Here is a 27046-nt window from a genome sequence, read left to right as displayed (position 1 = left end):
TCTCTTCAACGTGACTTTACCGAAAAAACTAAGAATATGAATTACTGCAGTCACGAAAGCTTTAAATCAAAATAAAATGCCCAGTATACTTTAAAAAAGATACTTACTTAGCACATTGCATAGTTAAAATGTCTAAAGATGAGTACAAAGCCTACAAAACAAGAAAAAAATATAGAAATATGTACTTGTTTACATAAAAGGGAGAACATTTATTATCTCAATTGCAATTGCAAGCACAACAGAACATAATGTACACATATTGACATATACTTTACATGAACAAGCTTTAGCTGGGTCAAACTGCTCAATCAGGAAACATCAGGTAGAACTAACCCATAATTAAATCAGTCCAGGAATAAAACTAGCTAGGCCAAAAGGGCTCAAAATGAAGACACACCAGGAGTAATGCCAGGCCTAAACCAGTCCAGGACTAAACAAGTACTGAACCAGACATCAACTGTTTGTTATCCAGGTCTAACAAAGTTATGTTCAACATCACTTTATAATGGCCCAGCAGCATGCCTTTCTGCTGGCAAAATCATGTATCAAATCATCAAAGTTCAGCTTTCTTGCCAGTTTGCTTTCAATGGATAGTATGGCAAGGTGACAAAGTCTATCCTGCAACATAGCAGACCTCAGATAATTTTTTTTATCAGTTTCAGCTTACTGAATGCTCTCTCGCCACCAGCAACGGTCACAGGCAGTGTGCAAAATATTCGCAAAACTATGCAGACCTGCCCAAAAATACTCTGTAGCTGCATCTTGTAAATGCTGTTGAGCAGATAAATTGGTGACAGACACCCTGGGAAAGTGGCCCTATATACAGAGTTGAGGTGTCTGACTTAATCTTCAAATTCACAAGTCAGATCAGTGTTGTATTTTTAAATCAATGGCTCGCATACAGAATGGATTTAATCATCACGTAACTGACCCATTTTTACAACTACAGAAAACTGATCCAAGATCTCAGCTGTTGTGGCAAACCTGGTACTTAAGTCATTGATTATGTGGTCCATCATGGGAAGAAACACAGTGTTTCTGAATATGGTGTCTGCACTGTGCTCCCTTGCTCTCTCTACCTCTGTCTCATCGTGAAACCGTTTTCTTTTCCTCTGGCGGCTGAATCCTGACCTGAACAGAGGGTTAATGCTCATCTGTTGGGCAACAAGTGATGCTTCAGAAAATAAACTCTCCCATTCATCCCTCAGATGTTGCATCTCCTCCTGCAATGCTCTGATATTTTCTGCCTCTGTCTCAAGAGTTAATTTCCCTGACTGGAGAATAATATTCCTTTTGTCAATGGCTTGCAGAACTTTGACCCAAACAGTCAACAGAAAAACAGTATCAAAAGTTTCAAAATACTTTTTTAGGCCGCTGGCTTCAGACCGAGCCTCTGGTGTCAGACTGCAGGTTGAGAGGATGGCATCAAGAGCTTCTAGGACACTGGGCAGGTGCTTGGCTATAGGTTGAACAGCCTTAACCCTTGCACTCCACCGAGTGTCTGACAGACGATGTAAAGTGCAACCCGTTTTTGCCTTATAGATGGCCCATCGCTCTGGGCTGGCACTAACAAGTGCATAAAGGCGATTGACAAAGCCAAAAAAGTTGGTAACCTCTGGACTTGATTGAGCTGCATGCACACCAACAAGGTTCAGAGTATGAGATGCACAAGGGGAAAAAGTAGCCAGCTTATTATTTTTTAATAATTGGGCTTGAACCCCCTTGATTTTTGCAGACACGTTTGCCCCATTATCATACCTTGGCCCCTGCAGTCATTCAGATCTATGCCATGACTGTTTTTTGTGAAAATCTTTAAACTCCAAAAACCTTTCAACAACCTCCCATTTCTTGTTTTCTTGATCAAAACCTACATATGGTAAGAGTAATACATTTGCTCTGTATGTGAAATATCAGGAGTAGCATCGCAAATGACAGAATAATAGACTGATTCCTCCCTTTCCTTAAGAATACTACTTAAGACTCGTTTTCCACATAACTCAATAAATTCGTTCTGAACATCTGAGCTTAAATAGTGTGTCAATCTTGTTCCTGTTTTTTTTGTCTCTGACTTTTTGTAGATGTTCGTTGAGTAGTGGGTCATAATGGGACAGGAGCTCAAGGGTGCCCAAGAAGTTGCCATTATGAATGTCCCCCAAGTCTTTTGTTTTACCCCTAAAGGGTAAATTTCGAGAGGCCAAGAACAAGGTTACATCTAGTATCCTCTTCAGAAGAGCTCTATTTTTGTCTATTTCTGTTTGTATGAGCTTCTTCAGCTTGCTGTCTATTCCCCCAGGGACAGCTGCCATTACAGACTGTTGTAAGGTTTCCATTTAAAGTAGCACTCCCTGTGTGCTATGCTGCTTTCGTGGTTAGGGAATTTATCATACATTCGACGCCATGTTATGTCTTTGATTTTATAACCATGTTGACTGCTTAGTGCGCTCTTACAAGGTTTATTTAGCTCATGACCAAATAATACACAAGGAATACAAATAGTGCATTTGTGCTTTGGCTGTAAATGACCCAGTCTCTCTTAATCTTTTCCCTGCAATTTCCTGACTTTGTGTACTTGAGGTATTCGGGGAAGGCTTTACCTTTTGAATCATGTGGCATTTCTTGTTCTTTATCTTTAGAAGAAGCTATTTTTTCCACAATTTTTTCTCCGTCTGCATTGCTAATTTTTGCTGGCCACAAACCAGGATCATTTGACACAACAGTCTCTTCTTCATCTTCCTCTGAGTCTGCTCTCATGGCTTCCCCTGTTCTCTCATCTTCCTCTAAGTCTGCTCTCATGGCTTCCTCTGTTCTCTCATCTTCCTCTCTTCTGTGATCTTCCTTTACACTTAGGGCTCCCTCTGTGCTCTCATATTCCACTATTCTCACCGCTTCCTCAACTTCCACACTCTTTCCTGGCAAAACTCTCTGTCTCTCTCTTGTTTCTGTGGGGTTAGGATAGCAAAATCATGTTTGTCCCCCAGTCAACAACAAGTTACAGCTTAGAATTAATATTTTCGTAACTGCATTGTTGAATAATATTATATGAAACATATAACTATACAACACAAGAAAAAAATTAGACAATCCAAAACTTAATTAGTTTTTTACTACCTTGGTAGCTGACCATGTTCACCTTACCTGACACTGAGAGGACTGGGTCATTAGTAGGAGAACGAGGTGCAGACAATAAAGCTGACTCTGCATCTGTATAAGTCAAACACACACACACGTAATAATAACCATATTATTTTTATTGGCCTATTTAGTTTTCTTAATATAAAATATTAAAATATCTATTTTGTAAACTCCTTATAGCCAGTGGTTACTACAGACACATGTTTTATTCAATTTTATATTATTTTTTCTGGGGCATTTTATTCACATTAAGAATGTAAAGTTTGACAGCATCGATCGTAGCAGCAGCACTGTCACTTCACAGAACACACGACACACACACGGCAAACTGATTTTGTATTTTTTGAAGCGTGTAGATTACTTTTTGTTTTGTAAAGTTATCATCATGTGGCGAACACAGTAGATAATACGTGTTTAGAGGCTTCAATCTTCGTGAAGTTTCGCGCTCAGGTTCACCTTGTTCGGCTGAGACGGGGACGGGGGACGTGGGGGAAGGAGGACGTGGGTGTGCAGCAGCCGCTGAATCTGTGTCTACGAGACATGATAACCCCGGAGACAGCAGAGATGTTATTATTGTTGGATGTAAATCATAATTCAGTAATTATTTTACTAAGCTAGCTAGATAAAAGCAGGTCATGTAGCAACAAAAATAAGTAACTCTGAAAGTTTTGGAATACAGGAATAGGGCAAGCTACCTTTCTTTTTGAAAAACTGTGACATACTGTCGACTTCGGCGTTCTCTGTCTTCTCTTTCCTTATTTTCTTTCCGTTTTTGATGCCCTGACTTTTGATGTGACATGCCTGCGTGTGTCACTGTCTGCACTGCATCATAGCAAGTACAATAAGCAAGAGACGCTACACTAGCGATCGTAGCTCGGACAGCGCAGGTGGAATGAACCATTGTGAGGGGGAGGGGTGTGACTGAAACAGTAAATACATTACTTGTTTTTTAAATATTAAATCTATGGTCAAAACGGACAAAATACACATTTAGTGCATGAGGGGCCCTAGCACATTTAATGCATGTATAAAAAAGAGAAAATAAATAAGAAACGAAAAAGGGGGGTCTGCTCTTCTGGGCCCTAAATCAGCCTGGGCCCTTAGAATCGTCCTAACCTTCCACCCCTTTACGGCGCCCTTGACCACAAGTACGTGTGGTTAATGCAGACAGGATTCTTTTTGCATGTTCACCACAAGTACGTGTGGTTAATGCAGACAGGATTCTTTCAAAAATAAAAACAGCAAAAATAAAAACAGCAAACACCCCGTTCTTTGCAAAAGGTTTATATTTGATGTTTGAACTTCTTAACGCAAATGTTTTATTGCCAGAAAGGGTAAAACCTCTTCTTATATATATATATATTTTTATATAGAATGACCGTGTTGTTCGTTTTAAAATAAGGAGCTCGACTCGTGAATCTGCTGATCTGAGTTTGAATTCCTGGCCACTTCAACGAGGGGTGAAGTGCGGTCCAAACAACCCCTGTGAATGATCCGGCGTGGGGGGGGGCATCGTCCAGCAATGAATTCACAAGGGGCTCTACGTTTAAGAAATGACGTTACATTGAATGCAACCCAGCGTAATAGGAAGCTTCTTTAAACATATGTTCAAACGGACCAGTGGGAACGATGTTTGTTCTTAAAGAGCACTGCCCATGCGATTGCGTGGGATACACGGGTGGAGTGGAGGTTGGGTCACCGGGGGTGGGGAGGGGTGGGATCGGGGGGTGACGTCATCACGCAGACGTGCCGGTGATGTCACCACCGCACACTTTTCAGCCCGCGTGCCAGTCAGCAAACGCTTTTTTTATTTAAAGAATCTTGCTTAATTAGGTTGCCTTCCCGTTCATTTAATAGCAACTTCATAGGAAGAAAAAAAATACTGTCCCATTCCAGTCCAATTTAAACATGTCAAAAGTATATTCTTTAAGAATTGTTAAACTTTCTCTGCAGTTTGTGGCGGGAAGGCCAACCCTGTCCATCTCGCCCAAATGAATGCAATAATTGGCCCTTTGAGTAGGGTGAATGTCGGTTATCCAAACGTTTGTTTTCATGTGGAAACCTTCCACCCACCAGGCTTGTCTGCAAACACAGAGAAGGGGCCGGTTGAGACCTATTAGTCACAGCCAGCTACGTTGTGTACAGTCATTGGTGACCGGGCTGATAATATTAAAGCCATACGCACAAGAGAACATCGTGTGGGGAGCTAATTGCTCCCAAGCAGTGTTACGCTAACACACACACACACACAAATGCCACTGCACACTTTTGCCTGGCTTTGCTACCCTATAACACACGCGACAATAATATACTCAAAATCTATTTATTGATGATATTTTATTTTAGAAACAAAGGGGGTTCCGAGGTGACGAGATGTTGCATCCCTCACCTGGTAGGAGGAGGTCGTGGGTTCGATCCCCGACCTTGACGCCTGGATTTTTGGAGTTTGCGCGTTCTCTCTCTCCCCGTGGTTGCATGGATTTTTCTCCGGACCCTCCACTTTTACCCTCCACATTTCTAAAGGTGCGTTTATATTATTTGGTTTCTGTAACTTCCCACGTACGATATAAGACACTTTGATAAGCTATCATGTGTGGCCAATCGCCTCTGGAAGAGAGCTCAGTGGGCTTTACCAGATAAATAAAAGAGCAAATTTAGTACAGCCAGAGACATAATTCAACATTACCAAATGAATCACTGCACTCCAATCCTCGTGACGTTTTCCATAATCAACCTCGGAGGGATTATGGGATGAATGAACCCATAGCCAGGATTTGAACTCGAAACTTACTGATTCGCGAGCCGCTTGTTCTACTGCTAAGCCATCTGGCTGGCTTTGGGAGTTGTTCTCTAGCACGTGGAGCGAAACGTCGGACATCGCACCGCATAACATACGGTACAAGGGGGAGCTGTATCGTGCAATGCAATTTGTGAAACAACCCAACACGGGACGGCACTCCAAAAGTCGATAGACACCCAGAGAAAATAAACACCCTTATATAAAAAAAAACTTCCCATGTCACGCCTGTTGCGAGATCACTCCCCACCTTGCTCATCTCGTCAAGGAGCATAAACCATCACGCCAACTCTGGTCATCCTTGCCAAGGCGTTTGGCCGGCCATCGAACAAAGACGGCCACTGCATCGCGCACTTTCAGATGCACTTCTGCGGCCGTCTGGAACGCTCTTCCTTCCGATATTAGGACGCCACTGGAGCGATGCACTTTTAAATCGTCTAGATTGAAAACTCTTCTTTAGAACTGCCCTTGGTGTTTCTCTTGTTGCCATTCTCCGCACTTCCGATTAGTGCAGTTGGTTACGTACGGTGCGAAAGAAGTTCAACATACAAAAAACATAATAGGGTTTCAATTTAAAGCTTTCGTGACTGCAAGGATTCATCTACTTTGGTTCTTTCGGTAAAGTCACGTAGAATGAGATGATGGCCACTTGTGTTGTGGCCGAAACGTCGTGAGAATTTTATTGTGTTATTTTATTAATTTATTATGTTATTCTCATTCTACGTGACTTTACCGAAAGAACCAAAGAAGATAATAGGGTTTTTTTGGGTTAGATCGCGTAAATGTGTCGTTGAAACCGCCACCACCCGACATGGCCAATTACTAAGGTTTGTCACGTAAACAAAGCATGCCAATTCATGACTAGTTCAGGACAACATTTACAATTCAAGTACGACGTTTCGCTGGTAATGTAATAACAACGCGCTTCATCAGACGACAGCCAGAGTTGTAGAGAGAGAAATCTTGTTTCGGCCTTAATAGAGGGATAGAGGTGATGTCGTCACTTGTGAGCCAATTAGGTGCGAAGACGGGGGGGAGCGGGGGTTAATGTATTCATGTAAATTACAATGGTTATCTATTATTGGTTGGGTTATTCAGAGTTTAAGCAACATACATAATGTATGTACATCACGCGTGCATATTATGCATGCATATTATGTATGTACGTTCTGCCGTTTGTGGGTGCAAAGATACCAGTTATTGGCCGCTCACAACTAATCACCATCGACGTATGGTGACCTGTATATGGATGCAGTTAAACAGCGAATTACTTGATAATTATCATAATACGCTTCCAAGCAGCCTGTAGCTATAGGAACGGTTACAATTAATTTTTTTTCTCAATTTCAATAGATCCTCTAATTAGTCTTGGCCAATAGTAACTCATTTTCCACACAACTTCAGCATTATCAAGATCAATTGAGTTGCGTTTACAATACAGATTTTTAAAGTGCATAGCTACCGTGGCATCCAAATAGCCATGCATAAGAATGCGATCTAATTATGCAGATCACTGGAGCAGATGAGACTAACCACATTTAATTTTTAGTGTTTGCCTTGTTAAACAAAAACTAACACTTGCAATTGAAACTTCTCTGCGTAGGGGTGGGGGGAGGTGGGAGTCCCGCGATTGAAACCATCTTCGCTCCGTGCTGTGTTGATCACGAATTATTCCTCGCACAGCTGATGCGTAGTTCGCGGATTGGGGTATCCATGCCCCCCCACCCCCCCCCCCCCCCCCCCAGGCTGATGGGAACCTTCCTCATCTCGATGGCTTTTTCCTAGCTGTGACACCGGGTTAATAACATAATGCGAAAAGTTGACACGTGTGAATGAGTGTGTGTGCGCTCCGTGGCCAGTACTAAATTAGGGTATGAATGAACATGTCCCCGTAAGAATTGAGGATTATGCGAGCGTTTGCTTTTGTACAGGGGGTGACTCTTTGGCAACGATCATTGACGATCAGAGAATGTCGTTGCCCAGGTTAAACGTAAGTCGTGTCCGTGAAGTTAATCCCATCGCAGCTCTCTTTGGTGGTGGAATGTGGGTTTGATTTTAGATCGAGAACCGATTATATAAAAAAAGAGGGTCACCCACAATTTCTGGGCACATTTTCAGTACGTGGGTGGTCATTGAAGCACACATTTGGTACGAGAAAGCAATGTTTTGTTTTCACGATGATCAAGTCAAATGGTTATCGATGTCACCAATACCGCAGCACCTCACCATCACCATATTATCTCTGTGATACCCTGCAGGAATTGAACCAACAATGTGAATTATTACACTGTCACAAAAAACACGGATTTAGGCATTCCTTAAAATAGGTTTTTGGGTGAGTTCACGTAAATATAAATGGGTCGTTAAACCCGCCGTCACCCGACACAACCACTTAGTAAGGTTTGTCACGTAAACAGAGCATGCCAATTCGTTACTAGTACAGCACACCAGTGTGTTGGAGAGGAAACCCACAACTTTTACTATTCTAGTAGGACGTTTTTTGCCAGTAATTACAACGAGCATCATCAGCCAACAGCATTCCTACGAGTCACTGACCTCTGGGTCCAACTACAAACCCCAACTAATCCTGCTCTCCAAAGACAAAGATCCCCCTTATAGCCTTTAATGGACTGTTGGGGCAAGTGCTGCTCGCCAGCACCTCGGAAGGCCAGCAGGGTGTGTGGCCGGGGTGGGCCACCTTTGTCCCCTGGATACTGACACACAGCACCTGAGTCGACCTCAGCAAGGTCTCGGACATGTTCAGGTAATCGCCACCGTTATTGGTCGTGAGCGGGAATCGAACTCGGTTCACCGGGGTTAATGCCACGCAAACCTGCCCTCCTCCATCCTAAACATGTTCTACCCACCGCAACATACTCTGCCTGATTCAATCCGCTTACGTTTTCCTGTCATTATTTTCTACCCTGACCCTCCAGGTTTCTGACTGCTCAGTCTGGAGAACTCTTTTCCTGCTTGCCGCTGTTTCTCTCGGCATCCTTCTCCTCCACCTACCTCTGACAATTCAAATACGGTAACGTGCTATCTTGAGACAGCTGCTAGTTTACGCTCCATTTTCAACATAGCCCGCAACTTCGCCTGTTACTCCCCAATAGCCATGCTGAGCGTTACACGGGCATCGTGGTGCCATACCCTGACTTTCCAGGTGGCAGTGCAGCAACAATGTGGACTCACCAATTCGCGTCTGTATGGGATAGAGCGTTTCCCCCTCGCATGCGTGGGCTTTCTCCAGGTGGTCCGGTTTCCTCCATGTAAACGCCTTCAATATATAGAGGACTGCAGAGCTTAGGCAATTGTTTGCGCCGGCTCGTTGCACGGCTGGCTTCCCGACTCGCACCCCTTGAGTGCTTGTCTCCCTACGAGAGCGAGCAAATACCGCGCGGCGCGTTACAAGTTGCAATTACTTCATGAGATACATTCACTTCTCCGTTACAACTTAGGCCAAATCACACAGAATGTGCCCGATCTCATCAGATCTCGGGGGCCAAGTAGGGTGGACCGCTGGGATGGGTGATGTCTACTAGACACAGATGTCTACTGGACACAGATGTCTACTGGATATCAGATGTCCACTGTCCACTGGACATCTGTGAAAAAAAGCTTTATAGCTCATCGGATTCCTCCAGTATAAATAAATAATCTGATTCTGGTGAACACCGTGGAAGACTCAGACCTCACAGGCTTCTAGTGGACTACATCGTGGAGCAGCACAGGGCAGTGCAGACGAAGCATTGTACAGTACTCCTATGCTTCCGTGTCTGTGCTCCCCACCCTTCTCCAATCCGTACTGACCATCGTGATGAAGTGTGGTCGGATAAACCTTATTATCCGTACAGGGGAGACCGGAGGAGGTCATCATCCAGCGGTGGATTGCCAAACGTCCGTTTCATCTTCAGTTTGAAATCACCCAGTTTTTCCTTCTTTTTCACCATTGGACCCAGGCATTTCCGTCGCCGTAGCCACCACAGCCGTCTTAACCACGGCTGTGGTGGCTGTGCACACCTGCCATCCAGAACTGTGGAGGTGAGGGTTTGTGGATCGCACAAATGTTGCGAAACTCACTTGTACGTATCTATGCTGAACTTTTTTTTGGACCGTACGCAGCCAACCGTGCTAATTTGAGAAGGATGCATAGCAAAGGGGAACCCCACCTACTCAATACCTATGAGATAGAGCACTGGTTCTTAACCTTTACAGCAGCGTTTCACCCCTTTGGTTCACAGTCGTATTTTTTTGTTATAATGAAGACGGTCGCTTGTGTTGCGATCGAAACGTCGTGATCTATTAATAGTTTTCTATCTACGTGACTTTACCGAAAGAACCAAAGAGTATACATAGGTTTGATTTAACAAAGTAATTGTAACTTCCGTGCCCATGCTTTAATTGTATTTCTATTATTTATCTGCTAAACAAAAAATCTGGCCATATCTCGCACCCCGCAGAAAGGGCATCTAGCACCCCCAGATTAAGAACCACTGAGACATTCATATTGCCCCGTCGCACGCATGGATTCATTTTGTTTCTGGGTGCTCCGGCTGATGACACCTTACCAAATAGAGGGACCGCAAAGCTTGGAGGTGGCAGTTGGCACTAGTTGGCTCACTGCGTGTTTGCCTTCCCACTTTGCCGTTATTTCAGCGTCTGTTTTATCGCGCTGGGCAATGTTTAAAAGAGCTTCCGACGCACTCACAGCTCTGCACGGAAATGTGCTGATAAACGAGAGCAAGCAAAATTTATATTTGCCATACAAATAAGACGTGGATAGTATGCGAGTCTGTAACCACCATATCATTAATAATTAAGACCTTCATGTACTTCAATGTTTTGATTTAAAGCTTTCGTGACTGCAGGGATTCATATTCTTGGTTCTTTCGGTAAAGTCATGTAGAAGGGAAACAATAAAATAATACAAATATAAAACAACAAAATTCTCACGACGTTTCGACTGCAACACAAGCAATCATCATAAGGTGTGAAAACCACAGCAAGAAAAATTGAAAAAAGTGGCGTTTTTTAAACGTTAGCACCACGGAGAGCGATTTGGCAGTCATTCAGATGGACGAGTCCATCTATGTTCGGAAAAGAGGAGGGGGGAGACGAAAATAATGGATTCGGTCTAAAAGCCACCATAAGCGTGAACAATCAATTAAGACCCGAAATGGTTTATCAAATCCTTCCAATGATTGTTAAGCCAGAATCCATCTGCTCGGTTGAAATTGTCTCTGTGTTTGTATATGTGGATGGCCTCATGAACGAATATCTCATGGTAGCCAGACGGCTTGCAGAGAACCTCTGTCTTGGAGAAGTCAATGTCATGTGAGCCTACTGAATTATAACAGTGATCTGCCACGGCCGAGGTGTTGGTCCTACCGTATTTCAGGTCTGCTTTGTGTTCACGGATGCGGTCCGAGACATGTTTGTTTGGATTCTCCAATGTAACTACTACCACAGAGGCAACTTAGTTTGTAGACACCAGGGTATTGTATGTCCGGAATCACATCTTTTACAGACGGAACCAGATCACGTATTTTATGTAATGTGTTGAACCGGACCTGGATCTTGTGTTCATTCAAGATTTTGGAGATCTTTTTTTGTGATCCCCACAATGTAGGGTAAAGTGATGGTTTTGAAAGGCTCCTCAAGAGGGTCCTTCTTCATGGTTGGAGTGATAGCTTTGCGGATTGTGTAGTCGGAGTAACCATTAGCCTTAAGAGCTTGGTGTACGTGCTTGAGTTCACTGGCTATGTGTTCCTGGTCGGATATGCATTGGGCTCTATGGTGCAGAGTCTTGATGAGGGAATTCTTCTGGGATGGATGGTGGTGGGAATCCGGTTTCATCAAGGACTAAATACTGAGGTACCCCCCCCCCCTGCTTAACCAATACATACTTCACTTGGAATGGAACTTTCTACAAACAAACTGAGGGCACCCCAATGGGCTCCCCCCCTATCATCTGGCCACATGGCTGGCCTGCTCTAGACCAATTCCTCGACCACATCAATTCCATACACCCAGCCATCAGATTTACCATGGAAGTCGAAAAGGATGGCAAGCTACCTTTTTTGGAGATCCGAATAAAAAATAGACATGATGGTTCACTCTGTCTACAGGAAAGCTACCCATACGGATGCTTACCTGAAACCGGATTCCCACCATCATCCATCACAGAAGAATTCCCTCAAGACTCTGCACCATAGAGCCCAATGCATATCCGACCAGGAACACATAGCCAGTGAACTCAAGCACGTACACCAAGCTCTTAAGGTTAATGGTTACTCCGACTACACAATCCGCAAAGCTATCACTCCAACCAAGAATAAGGACCCTCTTGAGGAGCCATTCAAAACCATCACTTTACCCTACATTGCGGGGATCACAAAAAAGATCTCCAAAATCTTGAATGAACACAAGATCCATGTCCGATTCAACACATTACATAAATCCGTGATCTGGTTCCGTCTGTAAAAGATGTGATTCCGGACATACAGTACCCTGGTGTCTACAAACTAAGTTGCCTCTGTGGTAGTAGTTACATTGGAGAAACCAAAAGACATGTCTCGGGCCGCATCCGTGAACACAAAGCAGACCTAAAACACGGTAGGACCAACACCTCGGCCGTGGCAGATCATTGTTATAATTCAGTAGGCTCACATGACATTGACTTCTCCAAGACAGAGGTTCTTTGCAAGCCATCTGGCTACCATGAGAGATTCGTTCATGAGGCTATCCACATATACAAACACAGACAATTTCAACTGAGAAGATGGATTCTGGATTAGCAATCATTGGAAGGATGTGATAAACCATTTCGGGTCTTAATTGATTATTAACGCTTACGGTGACTTTCAGACCACATCCATTATTTTCGTCTCCCCCTTCATCTTTTCCGAACATAGATGGACTCGTCCATCTGAATAACTGCCAAATCGCTCTCCGTGGTGCTAACGTTAAAAAAACGCCACTTTTTTCAAATGTTCTTGCTGTGGTTTTCACACCTGATGATGATTGCTTGTGTTGCAGTCGAAACGTCGAGAATTTTATTGTTTTATATTTTTATTATTTATTGTTTCCCTTCTACGTGACTTTACCGAAGGAACCAAGAACACGTACCTTAATATATTTAGTTTTATGACCGAACATTAAAATCAAAGTTTAAATAGTGGCCATTTATCAAACAGTCCTGGAACTCTAAAACCGGCTTTATAAGGCACATTTTCTCATGTTATTATAATGCGTTACTATATTATTAACACAAAAATGCTTTTATTTCCATGTTTTCCTGTAGTATCATTTTAAAGTAAATGTCATCTTAATCAGCCACGATCTAACCACTCCTCGATGAAGGCCTTCCCCCAGGCTGTCACCACCACCCATTAATTAAACCGTCACCTTTTCCCCGAAGTCTTATAATAGGACGGTCCATCTCGCACCTGCCCATGAGCTGAACTCATCGCTCCATCTCCACGGTGGGCAACCTCACAGGCGCGCTCCACCCTTTCGCTGTGGTCACGGACATTTCTCCCAATGTTATATTCGACTCAAGTTTTGCGTTACGTTGTTACGGCTATTTAACCGTCACGTCCCAAACCACGTCACTCATCGGCGCGGTTAAGCACGTGTTTTATTAATGAGTCTGGCCCAGCTGAAGTAATTACACCACCATAGACCTAAATCACTCATTGAATGTGCACACTGAAAACTAAACTTTTTATTTTACCAGGTATGGCCCACTCAGCTATACAGCTCTATTTCAGAAGCGACCTGGTCACTAATGATAGCTCAACGAAGTGGTTTGGCACATGGAAATTTATAGCAGCCAAATACTCTAAAAGGATGTTTCTAAATATGGAGGGAAAAACCTGAGGACCAGGAGCATAATCCATGTGACCTCGGGGAGAGTATGCAAACTCCAAATATACAGGCATCAGGGTTGAGATCGAACCAACGACCTCCTGTATACCAGACGAGGTAGTTAACATCTCAACTACACGGCACCATTGATTTGATACCACCAGCCCAAGTGGCTCGGCGGTAGAGCGAGCGACTCGCAAGCATAATATTGCGAGTTCAAATCAATGTTGGAGATTGACTAAGCACATCATCACTCTGGGGTCGATAAAATTAGTACCACTTCGTGGGGAAGTCGACATTTGACTTGCCCATGTCATGGCGCCATGGCGTGGCCTAGCATTGGCGCGTTTTCCACTTCTTGCAGAAGTTTGCGGTTCGAATCTCTACGGCCGCCCTACTCATACGCAAGAGTAGGCCATTCGTGTGACGGTGTTATTGCTCACATTTTTTTAAACATTTTTTAAAAATCACACCGCAAATTACTCAGTTGGGATTATACATAGCGATCATTGCCCCCCTTACTGCGGTCACCTCCTGAGAAAAAAGAGTTAGGAGACTCAATTACAGCTGTACTAGGTGAACAAACGTCGTAGCAGTAACAATGGAAGCATGGAATCTACCTCCACGGGGCGCCAGGGCTGTAAGCAGAAGACGAGAAACCTCCTCAACGCTTACGCGAGCCAAAAAAAAAAGTCGCCTCGACTCTTTGAATGTGACCGGCGTCAAGTTATTTGCACAGGTGTAATGACCAGCGGAGCTTGGCACGTGTGAAATCGCACGCGTAAAGGGCAGGGGCCCCAGAATGATCGAGCTTGCCGGTAGGTGACGTCACACATGTTTGTCATCGAAGAGTCACGGGTTGCGTGGCGAGCAGGACGTGGCTGTGAAGCGATGTTCCCCGTCCGACGAGACGTGAGAGCGGTGGTTTTCGAGAGTGCGGTCGCCGGTCACACCGCTCGAGGTCCTCCACGTGGTCCGCGCTGCTCCCATGCAAATGCAGCTTGATCCGGAAATAATAATAATAATATGACGTTAATACATTTTGTTTTTAGGAAATTAATTAAGATTTAACCGATGATATTAAATACAATTTTTAAAAACACCCTCGTTAAACTACCTTAAGAATAAGATCTAAATGCCCCCGTGCCCTCTACCACATGAAACATACCTTACAGCTGTGCTTAAAAAAATGAAATGTTTTTATGTTCCGGTAACATGAATAATTTAGTATCGCTGATGTTTAGAGAGATAGAGAGACAGAAGTTGAATGCGTTTTGTCACCAGGGGTGCGGCTGGCTGGCTGGGTGGTCCGTGGGCCAAAAAACTCGATCCAACCTCCCCACAAAACCTCTTATGGATGATATTGCTCGGGAAAGCCTGATGCTTGTTTTTCTGGGCCCAAACAAAGCTTAATAAACACTGCATGAAAGGCACAGGCAGAGTTTGACTTCTATATTGTGGGGGGGGGGGGGGGGTCGCTTTGTCCATCACATTAGGAATTGCGGGTGGATATAATTTTGTTTTTCTAATCTTTATTGTAAACTACTGAAAGTAAATTTATGAAGGTGTCCAGTTTGCGGGGGTATTGCCCCCTCCGTGCCCCCACCACGCCAAACTCCGCCCATTGATTCTGATGTATGCCCACCCAAGGCCAAAGAGCAAAGAGCATGCGTTCTCCACGCAGATTTCTCAATTGCGTTGTATGGGAAATATCTGTCTGTTGCTTGAATGGCAATGATAATAATGTGCGTGCGTATGGGAGACCGTTACAAAGGATGCAATGATTTCCACAGAGACTAAGATCACAATTACCCGCTGGCCGATGTCCGCACGGGGTATCGGGGTGACTAAAAATATTGAGGGTCACGTGAGGGGTATATTAGGCACAGGGAAATAATTCAGTAACTTATGAATGTACGTTGAGCTTCTTTCACACTGTACGTAGCCAATGGTGGATTCTAATGGTGGATTCTTAAAATGGATATGGAAGTAGAATATAGCATGTAGATGTCAAAGTGTGTAAAGCACAACGTTTTAACTTGTAATACTTATTTCTTACATTAATTACCTGATTATGTTCACATATAACATGGCACTCTGAATTTTTTATAAAATGCAATCATCGCTCGGTGCAAACGTAACTCTGGAAATTAATGAACAAATCTTTAACGTGTTTTTTTTGTTGGCGGGCATTTTTTGGCGGATATTGCGGATGCTGGAAGTTTGTAGAATGAGGCCGCTGTTGTCACCGTTTGTGGCGAGATGCCACCAATCCGGGCGCCTGAGAGTCGAGGTCACATCACCAACGTGGCGTGCTAGCTTGAGCCTTGTTGGACTCAAACGCAGACAATCTAAAAGGTTTTGATTTAAAGCTTTCGTGACTGCAGTAATTCATATTCTTAGCTCTTTCGGTAAAGTCACGTTGAAGGGAAACAATAAAATATATATAAAACAACAAAAATTCATCATCACCTGATGATGACCGTTTGTGTTATGGTCGAAACGTCGTGAGAATTTTTATTGTTTTATATATATTTTATTGTTTCCCTTCAACGTGACTTTACCGAAAGAGCTAAGAATATAATCTAAAAGGTGCCCACGTAAGTATAGATCAATTTAAAGGCTCGGTTTGGGCTCGGCACAGATCTTGTATTCAGAGATGTGATATTTGTGGTCAGTGATGGTTATCACTCGATTAAAACCTCGACATTGGCATTCATTCACCAAGTTGCCTACCAATTTCCACTTCTATGCTCCCACGTCAATGATGCCCACCTTTATCCAACCTGCACTGAGTAGCATGGTGAAGTATGGTCAAATATCCCCTAAGTCCCACACGGCTTAGGAAGGCCCATAATCCAGCATTGGATTAGCACGGTTGGCTACGTACGGTGCGAAAGAAGTTAGTACTTACATACGCAAAGGGCTGTAAGTAAACTGTTTGAGAATCCGGCTGAGGCGAAGTGGTTCGTCTTACTCCCCGCATTGTCCTGGAGGTGCTCGACTTAATTTCAAGTAGAGCGTCGTATCGAAATTAAACATTTGGGTGTGAGAATCGTTCAGCTCAAACAATAATTTTATGTACACGGGCAATGCCAGGTGATGCAGAGGTATTGCGCGAGACAGCTTCCTATGAGTGCGCATGCGTTTGGAGTGCGAGCGATTTTTTTTTAATGAAGGGCCTTACCCGAAGAATCGCCCCTTGTGGAGTTTCAATCGTGAAACTCCACAAGGGGCGCATGGGTGGCTGGGGTCCTGCACTGGTTAAGGGTATCAGTGACAGAGTGAGTTGTCGTTTTTGTCGTCCTTCCTGGTAGTGTAGCGGTTAGCGCTACGCTGCGCTACGAACCTGGCCACCCGAGTTTGATTCCCGCTCGCGGCCAACACGAGTGACGATTATCTGAACCTGTCCTGGGCCTCCCCTGGGTCGGCTCAGCCTCAAACGAGTACCTGGTAAGGTGCGCAAAAAACAAAGGCGGCTGGGCGTGGTGTTGGCCACTCATCCCGTCGTGTGACATTCTGGCCTTCATAGGCGCTCGCTAACAACACTCGCCTCAACAGTCTGTTAAATGCTGTTGTGTCTGAGAAGACGAACACCCTAGGTTTTCTCGTGGAGCCTTAAGAGCGGCCTTCGAAAAAAAAATCTGAACTCATTTCTCACCGTGTGAAAAAAAGGGCGGCCCATGGGGGAAGCCTGAAATGGGAGGAAATTCAAGAGCCGCTTCCCGTGGCGTTGGAAGAAGGCTAATCTCTGCAAGCGGCGGGAGGCATTTTACGTGCGTCAATACGCAGTGGAGCAGTAATAATTACTATTTGTGCCATGCGATGGAAAGACAAATTAAGCGTGGGGACCCAGAAGGTAATCAAAAGTAACGTCTGCATGAATCACCAACGGCACATTTTTTTCTTATATCTCCATCCTTCCACGAAGCTACCTGTGCCGCTCTCCGATGTGTTTTTCGGGTTATACTCCGTGTTTTTCATCGGCGCGACACCCGACGTTTCACTATACGCGCCGGGAGCTCCTTCCGAGAACGTAAATGAGCGGCTGTGTGGTGAGCTGACCAACGTGGTTTCTGAAGAAGCTTCCAGAATGCGGAGGGAAACGTCGGGGGTCGTGCCGATAAACTTGGCGCGGTACAACCCAAAAACATATTGGGGCTCTACACCACAACCGCGAAACCTACACAGGAGCTGACTGCTCAGTCCCCACCCCCACGGCTATAGGAAAACGTTGTTTTGGCGTTCTGATAGTGTCTGATCTCAGATGGTGCGGTGGACAATCCTGGTCTGCGTCTGACTTAGTGTAAATTAAAACGGACGTCATCGGAACGGAATCGGAATAATTTTTAAAATAAAATTACTTCATCAGTATTGAGGCTCCCGCAAGGCCATGCGGGAGGGCGTGTGGCGCAGTTTTCCGCCAGCTATCATAGAGTGCGGTCGTGTCACTACAGTTCTCTGCGGTGAGTACAATTTCTTAAAAAAAAAACGGTGATACGCCCCTCGAAACAAAATTACCGCCGAATTGCTTGCGCATTCCGAGATTCAGTGGTGAACGGGACCCACGCCCTGCAAACTTGCAGACATCTGGGAACGGGAGAGTGTTAAATGGGTACTACTCTTGTCAGAGGTCAGCATTGGTTGTTCTATCAAGGGACTGGCGCCCTGTGATGATAAAGTGGAGTTTCCACCACTGACACGTGGCCACCAATAGAGATGAGCACTGGGCGACCCTCACTTGAGCAGGTGGAGGAATTCACAATCGTTACATGATACAAATGTTCTCATTTGCTTTCAGGAAAAGAAGGTTCGAAAGTAAAAATAATTCATGATTTTAACCAATTCTAAACGCATCACGCAAATGATGACGCACTCGTCGGACAGAAAAGTGTTTGCAGGCTGCAATTAACGGCGCCAACACGCGCATTCAATGCAGTCGATTATTTTTTGTCACAGCAGAAGGTGCAATGGTGACCATAGGATGCATTGTCCCATCGTGCCTGGCATCATACACCGGGGTCGATCCTGGCGTCATCACGTCACCAGCGCACCGCGTCAAGCCTGGTCGCGCCTGACGAGCGATCGGTTGAGCAACTCAGTCGCATGCAACCGCATCGCCGCTGTGCAGATGTCTCTGCCAACCAGTTGCGAGCAGCTGCACAGCCCGGTTAGCTTAACAGCAGAGACGGACTCCGCTTTCGGGAGCACACGACCACGTTTTCAGACACGTCCGTCAACACCACCGTGGCCTTAAAATAAAAAAAAAGATAATAACAGGCGGCGTATTTGTGGTCGTGGCCCGTGCTTCGCAGCACGCAATTCGTGCGCGCGCTTGCGCGACGCTGCCGACGCGACATCGCCAAATGCCTCGTCGGCATTCAAGCGTCGATCTGCCCAGCATGCTCGCGAACTACGGTTGGCCGTTCCGATCCCGAACAGTAAACGCCGTTTCGTCGGCCTCCTTCGCCCAACTGCTCGCTCGGCTCGTGGACAAAGCGGTTGCAGGCGAACGGGTTACGGCGATAATGACAGCGACTTGATGTCGCCGACCAATCGCACAGCAGTGGACCATCCCGGCTTGAGGTCCACACCACGTGCGCCCCTCCGTGTGATTGGCTGCCGCGTGAACGAGAGAAACAGCCAATCACTGCTGCCGCGCGAAGGGGACGGTCGCCGTGTTCCACAGTTAAGAGGCGGTCTGGCAACAGTCCGTGACAGTGGCCGTGACAAGTAATTACCTTTGAGCGAGATGTCGCGGCAGAGGCGAACGTGGTGTTCGCATCGTCGCCGTGTGGATTTAAAGTGTGAAGCGAAGGGTGCACATTCTTGGGAAACACCGAACGAAAGAGCGCCTGATATTTTGGAATCACTGAAAGGGTAGCGAACTGCCTCCCAGCAGATTAACACAGGAGATTGATTAGTGAGGGAAAAAAGTATTTGATTCCCTGCTTATATTGTACGTTTGCCCACTGACAAAGAAATGATCAGTCTATAATTTTAATGGTAGCTTTATTTGAACAGTGAGAGACAGAATAACAACAAAATTCATAAAAACGCATGTCAAAAATGATATAAATTGATTTGCATTTTAATGAGGGAGATAAGTATTTGACCCCTCTGCAAAACATAACTTAGTACATGGTGGCAAAACCCTTGTTGGCAATCACAGAGGTCAGACGTTTCTTGTAGTTGGCCACCAGGTTTGCACACATCTCAGGAGGGATTTTGTCCCACTCCTCTTTGCAGATCTTCTCCAAGTCATTAAGGTTTCGAGACTGACGTTTGGCAACTCGAACCTTCAGCTCCCTCCACAGATTTTCTATGGGATTAAGGTCTGGAGACTGGCTAGGCTACTCCAGGACCTTAATGTGCTTCTTCTTGAGCCACTCCTTTGTTGCCTTGGCCGTGTGTTTTGGGTCATTGCCATGCTGGAATACCCATCCACGACCCATTTTCAATGCCCTGGCTGAATGAAGGAGGCTCTCACCCAAGATTTGACGGTACACGGCCCCGTCCATCGTGCCTTTGATGCAGTGAAGTTGTCCTGTCCCCTTAGCAGAAAAACACCCCCAAAGCATAATGTTTCCACAATATTTGACGGTGGGGATGGTGTTCTTGGGGTTATAGGCAGCATTCCTCCTCCTCCAAACACGGCGAATTGAGTTGATGCCAAAGAGCTCCATTTTGGTCTCATCTAACCACAACACTTTCACCCAGTTGTCCTCTGAATCATTCAGATGTTCATTGGCAAACTTCAGGCAGGCATGTATATGTGCTTTCAGTTTAACACGTAGGCTTTCGCCTACGTGTTAAACAGAGCAGGGGGACCTTGCGGGCGCTGCAGGATTTCAGTCCTTCACGGCGTAGTGTTACCAATTGTTTTCTTGGTGACTATGGTCCCAGCTGCCTTGAGATCATTGACAAGATCCTCCCGTGTAGTTCTGGGCTGATTCCTCACCGTTCTCATGATCATTGCAACTCCACGAGGTAAGATCTTGCATGGAGCCCCAGGCCGAGGGAGATTGACAGTTATTTTGTGTTTCTTCCATTTGCGAATAATCGCACCAACTGTTGTCGTCTTCTCACCAAGCTGCTTGGCAATGGTCTTTGGTTCTATTCGGTAAAGTCATGTAGGTGACTTTACTGAATAGAACCAAAGAGTTTTGTATCCCATTCCAGCATTGTGTAGGTCTACAATCTTGTCCCTGACATCCTTGGGGAGCTCTTTGGTCTTGGCCATGGTGGAGAGTTTGGAATCTGATCTATTGCTTCTGTGGACAGGTGTCTTTTATACAGGTAACAAGCTGAGATTAGGAGCACTCCCTATAAGAGTGTGCTCCTAATCTCAGCTCGTTACCTGTATAAAAGACACGTGGGAGCCAGAAATCTTTCTGATTGAGAGGGGTCAAAAACTTATTTCCCTCATTAAAATGCAAATCAATTTATAACATTTTTGACATGCGTTTTTCTGGATTTTTTTTGTTGTTATTCTGTCTCTCACTGTTCAAATAAACCTACCATTAAAATTATAGACTGATAATTTCTTTGTCAATGGGCAAACGCTTAAAATCAGCAGGGCATCAAATAATTTTTTTCCCTCACTGTAAATATTAAAAGTATTTCAATGTATTATTTATTATGCTAATTTATTATTTATTATGCTAATTTATTATTTATTATGCTAATTTATTATGCTTGTTTTCAGGAGGGTCCGACCATGTTTTAACAGCAATGGGCGATTGTTGCTGGGTATGTAACCCCAATTGAGTAACTTGGAGGTACATATTCAGCATTTAGCATGTTTGGCCAATACCAGTTGCATTGTATGTTTGTTTGCGATTATGGCAAGAATCCCTAGAGCCTGGGGGAAAACGCAACGTGGAACAGTTGGAGAACGTCCGAGATGCACGCACAAAGGCACCCGAGTCAGGAGTCGACCTCAGGTGCTTTTTGCTGCGAGGCACACCATGCTGTCACCCCAATATATGTAAAAAAAATTTTTTAACAAGGCAAAACACAAGGCAAATAAAATTAAATCTCACACTTCTCTCCAAATTAACATCTGCCCAACTGACCTCTCCCTTTTTTTTGCCAAGAGTGAAATGACGTTGATGATTCCGCAGATGGAATTATTATTTTTTTCTTCCATTTTTCCACTTGAGATTATCGGTTTGGAGTGCTACGTGTTGTGCGAAGTAATAACCGGGCCACGCAGAGGCCAAGCGGCAGTCGAGTGTCCTTTGAGAGAACCTTTATATTGTGCCACACGCACGCACACAAAGCGTGGTCATGAATTAAACTCCTGGCTCAAGGGAATGTTTTTTAGCAATTTCACGTTCAGAAAAGCACCCCCCCCCCCACAACTCTCCCCCCCCCAACCCCTTCCTTTGTCCAGTTTGCCGACACGCGCGGGCGGGCGAGAGCGAAAATTGGGCGGCGAGAGTCATGGCACCCGGGGCTTCAATTCGTCTTTTCCATGCTCGCGTGCCCCTTGTGTGCGCACACGTTTATCGTGGATTTAAACAGGGACATCGCAACTTTATATTGTGGCTTCAAGAGGATGCGATCTAACAATCCACCCCACCACCACCACCACCACCAAGCCTGCATAATTGTTTTTTTTTATGTAGCGATGTATTTTCTCATCACTTACAGGTTTGAATTAATGCACTTAGTACGTGCCTTAATTCGCAGGAGCAGATATCAGCGCTCCATCTCATGGGTAGACGTGCTCTTGGCAGGCACTCCCACCGTCGTTGTTGCACACCGGTCTGGCGACGTGCCGTGCCCAAATCCGACGTTTTAAAAACGTAAAACTATTTAACCTTCGTATGCTCACTAAACATTCTCAATCAAATACTGTGCAGCGACAAACTTTGAAAGCGCCACAGAATCCACGAAGTGTTTCGTGATTTTTCTTCCTCGTTTTGCTGCATTGCTCCTTCGAATCGCAGGTGGCCACACGGCAAGAAGGGCCTTGTCTGCCGCAGTTTGTATGTCCTCCACCTGTTTCAGAAGGGTTTCCTAATGGACCCTCCAGTTTCCTCACGCAAGCAAAAAAAAAAGACCCCGCCGTGTTATTGGTGTCGGCTCAACGTCCCAAACGTAGCAGTAGCAGCAATCTCCGGATAACGAGTCCTTCTAACTCACTGAGGCTTTCATGGGTAAATTATTATAATACCCCAAATGACAAGGGGAACTCTACAGTAAAAAAATATGGGTTATGCTGGGCATGTGTTACGCCTAGTATGTACGTATGTAGAACTTATTTCGCACCGTATGTAGCCAACCGTGCTAATCGGAGGTGCGGGGGGGGGGGGGAAGACAACAAACTAAACACAAAAAAGCATCTTCTTTGGTTCGTTCGGTAAAGTCACGTAGAATGAGAATAAAATAATAAATTGATAAAATAAAATAACACAATAATATTCTCACGACGTTTCGGCCACAACACAAGCGGCCTTCATCAGGTGAAGGGACGAGACTGTCTGGTAGGACAGCGCTGGAGTGAAAGAGCCACGTTCAGATCACGGCCTTTAAGCTGTGTGAGAGGAACAAAGTGCCTAGACAAAGGAATTAGCATAAAATTTAGCATTGAAATGGCTGAATGATTAGCTTGTGACTGGTCACAGAAATAGTTATGTTAAAAGTTAAAGCATACACATCCGCAGCGGCACCCCTTGACAATGGAATTAGCATAGAATTTAGCATTGAAATAGCTAAGTTAAAGCATACACATCCGCAGAGGCACCCCTTGACAATGGAATTAGCATAGAATTTAGCATTGAAATAGCTGAGTGATTAGCTTGTAACTGCTCACAGAAATAGCTACGTTAAAGTCAGACCATACACATTCACCGAGGCACTTAGTACAAATCAAACAGGAGAATTTAGCATTGAAATAACTAGGCGAATTTAGCATTGAAATAACTGAGTGATTAGTTAGTGACTGGTCACAGAAATGACTATGTTGAAGTCAAGGCCTACACATCTGAGCTATTCACAGTACTATATAGTGAACCAATAAAAACTAAAATATAAATTACCTTAATGTTATCAATAAACTCTATATTCTCCAATCAGCTAAGCTACCAACAATAAGTCGTTATATATCACAATGATATATGGCGAAAAAATGGGTGGATTCTTACCCTCAACTTTAGCACCACGGATAGCTACGGGCCCCGTTCAGACGGACGAGTTCGTCCATGGTCGGAACAGAGGAGGGGGAGAGAGACAGCTGCGAGGCCCTAGTATACTCCATGTTGTAAAACCATACCATACCATTAACCGTGGTGTGAGAGGTATTAATACCTCTCACACCACGGTTAATGGTGTTCCGACCATGGACGAACTCGTCCGTCTGAACGGGGCCCATAGCTATCCGTGGTGCTAAAGTTGAGGGTAAGAATCCACCCATTTTTTCGCCATATATCATTGTGATATATAACGACTTATTGTTGGTAGCTTAGCTGATTGGAGAATATAGAGTTTATTGATAACATTAAGGTAATTTATATTTTAGTTTTTATTGGTTCACTATATAGTACTGTGAATAGCTCAGATGTGTAGGCCTTGACTTCAACATAGTCATTTCTGTGACCAGTCACTAACTAATCACTCAGTTATTTCAATGCTAAATTCGCCTAGTTATTTCAATGCTAAATTCTCCTGTTTGATTTGTACTAAGTGCCTCGGTGAATGTGTATGGTCTGACTTTAACGTAGCTATTTCTGTGAGCAGTTACAAGCTAATCACTCAGTTATTTCAATGCTAAATTCTATGCTAATTCCATTGTCAAGGGGTGCCTCTGCGGATGTGTATGCTTTAACTTAGCTATTTCAATGCTAAATTCTATGCTAATTCCATTGTCAAGGGGTGCCTCTGCGGATGTGTATGCTTTAACTTTTAACATAACTATTTCTGTGACCAGTCACAAGCTAATCATTCAGCCATTTCAATGCTAAATTATATGCTAATTCCTTTGTCAAGGCGCTTTGTTCCTCTCACACAGCTTAAAGGCCGTGATCTGAACGTGGCTCTTTCACTCCAGCGCTGTCCTACCAGACAGTCTCGTCCCTTCACCTGATGAAGGCCGCTTGTGTTGTGGCCGAAACGTCGTGAGAATATTATTGTGTTATTTTATTTTATCAATTTATTATTTTATTCTCATTCTACGTGACTTTACCGAAAGAACCAAAGAAGATGAATCATTGCAGTCACGAAAGCTTTAAATCGAAAAGTCACAAAAAAGCAGTTCTAAAGAGTTTTAAATCTCGATTATTTAAAAGTGCAATAGCTCCCAGTGGTTTCCTAATATCGAAAGAGCATTCCAGACGGCCGCAGAAGAGAATCTGAAAGCACGCAATGCAGTGACCATCTTTGCTCGATGGCCAGCCAAAGGCAACAGTGAGGATTTTCGGAGTTCCGGTGATGGTTTTATGCTCCTTCGCTAGAACAGCAAGGTCGCCCAGAGTTTCCAAACCCGGTATCCCGCTAACTGTAATGAAACACTCGATATTAAAACACGTCACACCCTGTTATCAAGCATTGAGGCAGAAGTGTGAGGCGTTTGATTCGGAGCTCAGAATGTGACGCAGGCTCGAGACAGAGACGTAACCTTCAAGGCTCAGTTCGTTTTGCAAATTATTGGCTCACAATGTTGCTTGGAGCAGCGAAATCCCGCGAAGCTTCATTTCCGTGGATGATTCCTTGCAGATGATGGCTGGCGATTGACTCCCAAAAAACACGCCTGCTCTTGTGCTCTTTGCATCGCTGTCAAACCACACGGACAGGTCCCGAGATGTTGTAACATGAAGTTGCCAGGATCCTCACTTGAACCGGCACAACAGCTCACGTCAACACAATCCATCAGACCCCGCGGCTGATGGATAATGCTCCTACAGATGTCACGACGCAAATCCCTTTTCATGTTTTCAAAATCCCCAGCATTTCAGACATCCTAACTCTGACCTTATTTGTCCTTAATTCACCCCCCATACTTTCTGCCCGAGTCACTTTCCACCTTGTCCCCCATATCAGGCATTGCTATATGGGTCACACGTTCTGTTATGCTGCACTCAGGGTCTATGACTCCATTCTCCCAACTGCCTGCATAGTAATTTCCTTCAGTCATGAAAAAAATTCACATCAGAATCAGAATATGTATCTATACTGGAGGAATCCGATGAGCTTTGATGCTCTCATTCACAGATGTCCAGTAGGGACGGGTCAGAACGTTACAACAACAAACAACACAACAACACGATAGGAGTGCACGGTACAGGAAAGGTAAACAAATAAGTAAAAAATATGTAAATAAAACTATTTTTTTAAATCTTACCAGGTGAAGCCCACTGAGCTATTATATTATTTTTCAGAAGCGACTCGGGTCATCACAAATGATTGCTCAGCGAAGTGGCTTATCACGTGTAAATGTATAGCATCAAAATAACAATGGAAAATAAACCTCACACCCGTGTATGTGTAACCCGTGCCCACTGCGTCTTGCTCTTCTAAGCCGTAATCTCACCGGTGGTTATTGTTACATAATTTAATGTCGGTAGTAAAGCATTCTGGCGTTGTGTGGTTGCTCTGACTCTTACGTCACAGCGGGCTCCCAATCTCTCACCTGTACCAGGTAAAGCCCACTGAGCTCTTAGATTATTTTCAGAAAGCGACTGGGGCCCAAATTATTTTTCAATAAAGTAGCTTATCACGTGGATATTCAGAGCATAAAAATACTCTGAAGTCGAAAAGCATGTTTCTAAATGTCGAGGTTAAAACGAGAGGCCCCAGAGAAAAATCCACTCGACCATGGAGAGAGACACGCAAACTCCAAATAAACAGCACGCATCAGGGTCGGGATCGGACCCACGACCGCCTGCATACCAGGCGAGGTAGTTAACATCTCGGTTCCACGACGCCCTATCATGAACACTTCGGCCATTCTGATTGCCTTTTCCACTGCGTCTTGCACCTCTTAGCCGTAATCTCCCCGAGGACAAAGCGGTGGTTATCGTTACATTATTAAACATCGCTAGCACAGCACTCTTACGTTGTGTGTGTGTGTGGTTCCTCCGACTCTAAGGTCACAACGGGCTCCCACCCTCTCACACGTGGGCCCATCAGTGGGCACGGATAGCGTCCATGGGCATTCATTTGACCTGCCAACAACTGCTGGGCCCGTAACGTGATCTCGCCGGGTCACAGCTCAGACCACAGAAACAGCACGCCCCTTGTTTG

The 27046-nt window shown here is 44.6% G+C and overlaps 1 long non-coding RNA gene across 1 annotated transcript; it reads right to left on the bottom strand.

The window, feature by feature from the left end:
- Window positions 1–2807: 2807 nt before the first annotated feature.
- LOC142930542 (uncharacterized) lies at window positions 2808–4197 on the bottom strand. Its single transcript, XR_012946495.1, has 3 exons — window positions 3589–4197; window positions 3136–3201; window positions 2808–2939 (listed from the first exon to the last, which is right to left on the bottom strand). It is a non-coding gene; the product is annotated as an uncharacterized LOC142930542 (long non-coding RNA).
- Window positions 4198–27046: the final 22849 nt, after the last annotated feature.

Source organism: Petromyzon marinus, chromosome 41, assembly GCF_048934315.1.
Source record: "Petromyzon marinus isolate PM22_M1 ecotype Great Lakes invasive population chromosome 41, UKy_Petmar_22M1.pri1.0, whole genome shotgun sequence".
Classification (NCBI taxonomy): domain Eukaryota; kingdom Metazoa; phylum Chordata; class Hyperoartia; order Petromyzontiformes; family Petromyzontidae; genus Petromyzon; species Petromyzon marinus.
This window is presented reverse-complemented; position numbering and strand designations above follow the sequence as displayed.